The 7728-nt window shown below is 42.1% G+C and overlaps 1 long non-coding RNA gene across 1 annotated transcript; it reads left to right on the forward strand.

The window, feature by feature from the left end:
- The first annotated feature begins 3890 nt into the window (after positions 1-3890).
- LOC138511027 (uncharacterized) lies at positions 3891-4525 on the forward strand. The gene is made up of 3 exons (XR_011280545.1): positions 3891-3989; positions 4077-4140; positions 4418-4525. It is a non-coding gene; the product is annotated as an uncharacterized lncRNA (long non-coding RNA).
- Positions 4526-7728: the final 3203 nt, after the last annotated feature.

Here is a 7728-nt window from a genome sequence, read left to right on the forward strand (position 1 = left end):
GGATAGTATTACTGGCACGCCCTGTGTCGACGCCCATTTTCGAGTTTCGATAAACAAACTGTAATACTCTGCAGCTTCACTAGATGTCGGCCTATGCACAGCATGTGAATCCAAGCAGATACAAGCATCAGAAATACGATTACGGTGAGTAATGTATCATATATATATATATATCCTGGGTGTACAGGCCTGGAAGCCTGCAAGCTCCGTGCTTCAGGAGGAGCATGGGGGTAGTCCTTTCACTGTGCTCTCTGGCCCGCATCTGCCTCTACGCATGTTCCTCACACTTCTGATGCGGGAGATTTCGCGAGATCGCCTTCCCGCGATCTCGGGGCAGGAAGTCTCCACAGATCTTGTTTTCTGTTCTGAATCTTCATAATACAGTCTGTAAGAGTACTGTCAGTGACGACGTGTCCCTTTTCTATGTCAATTGTTGTTGTGCAGTGAATGGTCGTGGAGCGGGGACAGCAAATAGACAACAAATAAAAACCGTCGTACAGGGAAAAATGTGAAGTAGTTAGCGGGTGCCACCTTAAAATGGGCACAGCTCAATTGGTTCAAAAGAGAGATACGTTGTTGACGTGCTTTGTGACACTTTCCTGTTCTGGGTGGTAGTGTACTATACTGTACTGCTGGTCACCTATTCCTGACCAAGAGTAGGAGCATGGCTATGGCATCTGGATCTATGTTGGTCGCTGTTGTCTACGATGGACTTCCACGGCCCAAAGAGGCAGTACGCCCTCTTTTGGTGCTGCTGTTTCACCACGGGCCGGTTCGGCGCAGCTGCCGATTCGGCACGCAGGAGCCTTTCTGGTGCGGGTGATTTGGCGCGAGGCTGACATTGCAGCCACGTCTAAACTCCCTTAAGACAAATTCAAAAGCATAAATCTTTGCAAATGCAGCGTGTTGACAGGTACTGTCCTTCATAATGTGTTGCATTTGCAAAGAATGATCCGCCGCTGCCGGGACGTTTATCCCAATGGGCTTGAGGTCGCCAGTGAGTCTGTTCAGGATTTGTGGATTAGAATGAGGTTTATCTAGGTGTAGTTTACACATATCGGGTGTGTGGGCTTTGCAGTCCGAAATGGCTGTGGTGTATGTTCAAGCAAACCCTTGGAAATAAAAGCATATATTTGGGTTAGGAGGCCTCCACAAACTAACTGGGTAGCTTCAACCCTGCATCCTGTTTTAGCTACAAAGCCCGAATCACTGAACCCACCCTCTTTGAATGTGTACACAAATATATCTCAAGGACGCAACATATTCTAAAATGCAACGGAATCGGCAGTCTTTGAAATTGGGACGGCTTCTATGTCGCTTACACAATCCATCCTTCCTTGGGTTGCTGTTTTTACGTAATTATACAACCCACAATCGCAAGTGGTGACCGTGTGAAACACTGTGCAGTAAAGCAGCGATGCCCTGATGCACATCACAGTAGTCTTTTCACCCCAGTGATGGCGCAGCACCCCGATAATATTGCTGCATTCAGGGATGCCTGTTTTTTTCTGGGGATTGTTTCCAGCACCACACTTCAGGGACTTTAACACTTTTCCGGCACTGGCACAACAGTGAAACTGTTAGGATACTTTGGAGGTACGCAAACGTCACCCATGCCTTCACAATGATGGCACACGCCCGAAAATCGCACCGCCCCACCCTAGGTATGCGCAGATGCAATCAGCCGGGTCGGTCAGGGATGTGGGGTCTAGCTCTTCCTCTCTGCCATGTGTATATCTTTGTATTCTTTTATTTGTGTTATATTCTTTGTGAGGGGCTAGCACCACACACTTTGGTTGTCACATAGGACCTTGACAGATATCAAGCACATAAGCATGCAAATGCAATAATGCAATATTTCAAGCCATGCTTCGCGAAAGTTAGGCAAGTTTATTTTAGCTGCAATCTTCATTAGTGGTGAAATGATTGAGAAAGTGCGTTTGGAGGAATAGTCGATGGCGCTCGGCAGACAAAAGAGCAAACAAACAGTCTGTACACAAGTCTTTATGAGGCGTACACAGGGGTATTGCTCATATAGGCCCCTTCCTCAGGCATTTACCCTTGAGATTTAAAGAGTGGGTGGCTGAAACAAATGAGGTGTGGGCTCCTTAGGTGAAAAAGCCCAATATTAGTGCGCTGCTGCGAATAACTCATCTACAACAACATAACTGAGTGCTAAGCACACCTCGAGTAACAACATTGTGAACGCCAAACTCTGGGTTATGCTGATATAGTGGGTGGCGGTGCTGACGGCACGATTCCCAAATTGTTTTTCAATGGCATGTTCCCATTGAACAAAGCTCTGTGAATCCGGACAATTCTGTTAGTTTCACCCTGTGTAGTCCGGTGGCAGAGATAGTGTGTAGCCAACCTTGCTACCTTGTGTTACCGTAATATCCTGCTACTGCTGAGCACGACTTATCGCTGGATTATAGTTCCACATAATACCGTCCGTACAGTGATTTAGTGCAGTATTGATCTCAGTGATATAGTGCATCAGTGTTCTGGCCTTGTGGTGCAGATGACAACCCTCATTTAGGGAGAGCAAAACGCTCCACACTGTGCGTTATTCTCTGTACATTGATTTAGTGCGGTGTTCTCTTAGTCATATGGTCGGGATATAGTGCAGCATTGCACGGTGTCTTGGCCTCGTAGTGCAGATGCCCCGCATTAAGTGAAATCAGAGCACAGCACAGGTGCATTACTCTCTGTGCATTGATATAGTGCAGTTTGGTTGTAATAATATAGTGCGGCACTGCACAGTGTCCTGGCCTCGTAGTGCAGATGGTTCCCCGCATTTGGGGACAGCAGGATGCTCCATACTGTGCGTTATTCTCTGTACATTGATTTAGTACAGCTTGATCTCAGTCATATGGTCGTAGTGGTTTATAGTCATAATGTCGAAAAAAAAATGTCGACAAACAAAAATGTCGAAATTTTTTTTTCGAAAACAATAATGTCGACATCCTATACTTATAATGTGAAGTCATTTTTTAGAAAAAAAATGTCACTTAGAAATATCAACACCTCACCCAACACCCCCCTGCCACCTCCCCCACACCCCCCACCACCACCCTCCCACCCCTCATACTCAACACATTCTAATTATATATTTATTTATTTATTTATTCAATAAATAACCAAAAAGAGTATCATTTACTATTGGGGGGGATCACCCAACACCCCCCTGCCACCCCCCCACACCCCCCCAACCACCCTCTCACCCCTCATACTCAACACATTCTAATTATATATTTATTTATTTATTTTTTCAATAAATAAATAACCAAAAAGACTATCATTTACTATTGGGGGGGTCCCCCCCAACCCCCTCTCACCCAAGACCCCCCACCCCTCATACTCAACACATCTTAGTTATATATATTTATTTATTTATTCATACAATAAATACAAAATTTCGAAAAAATGTCGACATTATTGTTTGTCGACATTTATTTTTCGAAATTTTGACTGTCGACATTATGACTGCCCACCGGTCATAGTGATAGTGCAGCACTGCAGTGTCCTGGCCTTGGACCACCAGTAGGTAAGCAAAAACCTAAATCCAGTAACACTAGTGAAACATCGAGCTCAGGATCGTTCTGATAAGCCCATACACAGCGTCTTTCTATTGACATACGGGCGGTCAATGGGCAGAGCTTTGAACCATCAAATGTTTCCAACATAATACATTTTTACAATATTATCTTAATTAATGGGCGGAGCTTTGCCCTGCCACCCGCACAATACATAAGCTTTCCTTCGAGCCACACACGCGTAAGGAATTAGTTTTTTTACAATTGCCATGGTGATCGCACGTCCCGCCTCCCTGTTTCCATGGGAGATGGGACACGAAGCGCGCCCTCGACGGCCATTTCCGGCCAGAGGGCGACACCATGATCACCATGGCAACCTACAAAAGCAGCCGGTCGCGTGCACTTCTGATGCAGCGCCCTGACAGAGAAGATCGACGCGGATGGACGCTCCAGGTGAGGAATGGGCAAAGTTTAGTTGTTGTAAAAAGTAGTCCTGCACATGCAAGTGGTTAGTAACACATACCATTATCACTGTTTCAGGCAGTTATTTACATCGTACTTGATACGATAGAGGCGAGGAGGACGATCATCTGAAAAGGCTGAGGTACACATGATAGAACCTTTTAATTATGGTATTTCATTATGTGGGGAATCACAGGAATTATTCTCATATACGTATGAACTGACATCAATGTCGCTATTTTCTTTCTTTTTTCCTTTCTTTTCTACTGTATATTTGAACACGAATCATTGTACTTCCTTGATGATGGTATGTATATGCCCTATTTTGAAATACTATTGAATGCATACATCGTTAATTACAATTGGTGAATGATTAATTACTAATGTATTGTTATAAATTGTAATATGGACAAATGTAGCCCTGAAGATGGTGCTAGGCACCGAATGCATTGGCAATAGCCCAAAGTCTTGTGATCGCCTAAATTAATGATGTGTGATTAAAACACAATTATTTTACATAAAACTCACAGTTGAGTTCATGTAATCATTTTGTGTTAATATTGTTGAGCACTTGCTAAATGGAAAGAAAAGTCTTCGGATATAATAGTAATCTAAAGGAACGAATTTAGCTCCTGAAAGGAGTAATAAGTGAGCACCAGGTTTAGTGGGTGGATTGCACCCGGTTTTTTCGGTTACTGTGTCTGCACAATAACCTTTGAACTGTGTGAGATTAAACCACTTTGGTTCCGTTCATATTGGAGCTAAATTACTTTAGGTAGATTTCTCTCTGCCCAACTAGGCTATATCCAGGTTTCATGGAAACCCTGGGTTGTGTAACTACTTTTTAGTTTGGGCTATTAGGTGGTGTCTATAAACCGAAACTGTTGCATTAAAGTACAGTTAGGGAGAAATGGTATATGAGGAGGGACACAGTTTATAGGTGTGTTTTGGTTATTTGCCCGCCCAGTGACTGCCCATGGCCATGCTAATCCCTTTGGCCATGCCCCTCCCCAAAACACCTCCTCAGGGGACCTCTTTGAGCTCGCTTTAATCAAGCCTCAAGTGCCTGCCAGTGTTTTTTCAAAGCAGTCTTCTTAGAGTTAATTACTTAATTGGAGCTGTAAACCTGCTACTGGCGTAAACAAATGTCTGAACCAGGTCTGCCTTCGGCCACTCGACTTATAAGCACTGTGTCCTTCACTGTTAAAAACAAGCACTGGCAAAGCCAACAGTTTTGGTTTATCTGTATGTATTAGACATTTTCCAGGCACTGCTATTAGATGTCTGTGTACTCACATTATTTTGTACCTGCTACCATCAATGGCAGTTAATACAACTACGAAAGGACCTGGCAAGTGCCTTTCGCATGCCTACACAAAAGTCCAACCCATTGGCATTGCCAATGCTTGTTAAATTTATTGCTAATCCCTCCTTTTGTTGACTTTTTATTGGGCAGACTAAGACTATCTGAATTAAAATCCCCAGCAATAACAATCACATTTACCTTATGTGTTCTATGGCAATACATTATAATACGATCTCTTTTCTCAATTTAAATTACCTGGGACAGGTGGCTATGTAATTAAAGTAAACATTTATGATCCGAAATTCAATACTGTCCATTCGTGTGCAAATATGTACTGCCTGAATACACAGAGGATAGTTTATCACTACATCCACAGTCCTTGCCAAATGAAAATATACGGCCACCAATAACCCACCACGTGGTCTCCCAAATAACCCACCCAGTGCTTTTTGTTGAGTAACAGAATACCGATCTAACGTCACTGACTTTAACAAAAAAAGATTTATCTTGATTATAAATAAGGTCATCGCCATCAAGCTTTGTGATAGTTACTTGACTGCGTAAGATGTTAAAACCTGCAGGTGTTCCAATTGAGAACATCAAAAAACCTGGTCTCTTAGTACTCGAGTCTGGGTTAATAGTAACTAATGACCAGTACACAGTTATTGGCATAATCTGAGAATTGTTATACACCTCAAAAAGTTATTTGCTAAGTGACTGATAACGAATGAGGAAATGTTTTCTGTGTATTCAGATTGGAATTGAATTTTGTTCTCACATACTCTTAGCTCGTCAATTGACGTGAAGAGGTTTTTTTTTAACACATTGAGATGGAATGGCAAAGACTGCTACATCGAGTTTATTGTCCCATATGAGTTCAACACTAGTAATGTCTCTTGATGAAATAATTCTTAATGGCAGTATATCTTGAAAAAGTGATAGAACCTTGTTTCGATTCATAATCACGTCACTTTTTTCGACAGGGAAGACAGGTTACAGGATATATCTAATGCAATCCTTACTAATATTTTCTGGAGGTAAAATATTCAATAATGCTAAAGAATTATAGAGCTAACCCATTTCCATGGGCCTTGATATTGGGCTACTGCTCAATAGAGAGCCTCAATAAATCCAATCCCACTTGACAATCACTACATATGAGGGCAGTGAAGAGACTATTGAACATGCTATACACCAAAAAAGAGGGTAGTGAGGAGACAATTGAACATGCTATACCCCAAAAAGGGGGGACAAAGACCCTCCTGGAACTATTACACGCAATTCAATAAAACAAACAAATTGAAGGCATCAATGAAGACAAATGCAATCCTTGTGCTACATAAAGGCATTGAAACACCTGTCTGGCCAAGTCTTTACTTCAGAGCAAAGTAATCTTGAAGCTTTTATAGCCATTTACAGGACCATATACGCCGCTGAAGGTTATTCACAGAATAACCAGATTAAGTATCTTTCGGAGGAGGGGCTCCAAACCTTCACACAGGAACAGGCTCGGATATCACTGAATCAGGAATAAATGAAGCTTTAAAAACTCTAAAAGATATGCAGTTATTTTATCGAGAGAAAAAAACCAAAGAATTAATTTTTAAAGAACCCAAAACAACAAGAGAAAAAATAACGAATTTTACAAAAGTGTACACATGTAATGGGGAATGGGAATAGTAGTTTTGGGGGTGGGGAAAAGTATGAAAAAATGAGCGTTTGCGGGTGGGAGGAGAAACCCCCCCCCCAAAACAATGAAAGTTAAATTCGTTATTTTTTTCTCTCGATGTTTTGGATTCTTTAAAAATTAATTCTTTGTTTTTTTTCTACAAAAAAATCACATGTAACCCTCTAAAACCCCACAGCACCTGGGTCGTATGGCTTAACAGGGACGTTCCACAAGGCCTTTCAACCACTCCTTACTCTCGTGCTAGTTAAACTCTTTAATTCTTTTATTAAAGCAGGCTCTATCACCCCGACGATGAATGTAATAGTCATGCCGAAACAGGGAAAAGAATGAATACAGATACCAAGATATATACACAAATAGCAAATAGATTGGAGAAATACATGCCGCATCTGATTGATGCCAACCAGTCAGGCGTCCATTAGGAAAAGACAGATAATATTTAAAACCCTACCATCTATGGGCTTTGGAGCCAATTTTATTTGCATGATCCATGCATGCTATCGGAACCCAAAAGGCACAATAGACACAAACAGGCATTTGTCTGAGCCCTTTTATTTAAAAAGGGGCACACTAAAGAGGGGTGGCCCTCTTCACCTTTATTATTCACACTCTCCATAGCGCTGTGTGCAAACATGATTTGATGGAGCATAGAGGTGAAAGGAATCTAATTCACAAACATGGAGCATAAAATATGTCTCTTCACTAATGACACCGGAGCTATATACCTATTTCAG

The sequence above is a fragment of the Ambystoma mexicanum genome, chromosome 6p (assembly GCF_040938575.1).
Source record: "Ambystoma mexicanum isolate Mex_15411 chromosome 6p, UKY_AmexF1_1, whole genome shotgun sequence".
Classification (NCBI taxonomy): Eukaryota; Metazoa; Chordata; class Amphibia; order Caudata; family Ambystomatidae; genus Ambystoma; species Ambystoma mexicanum.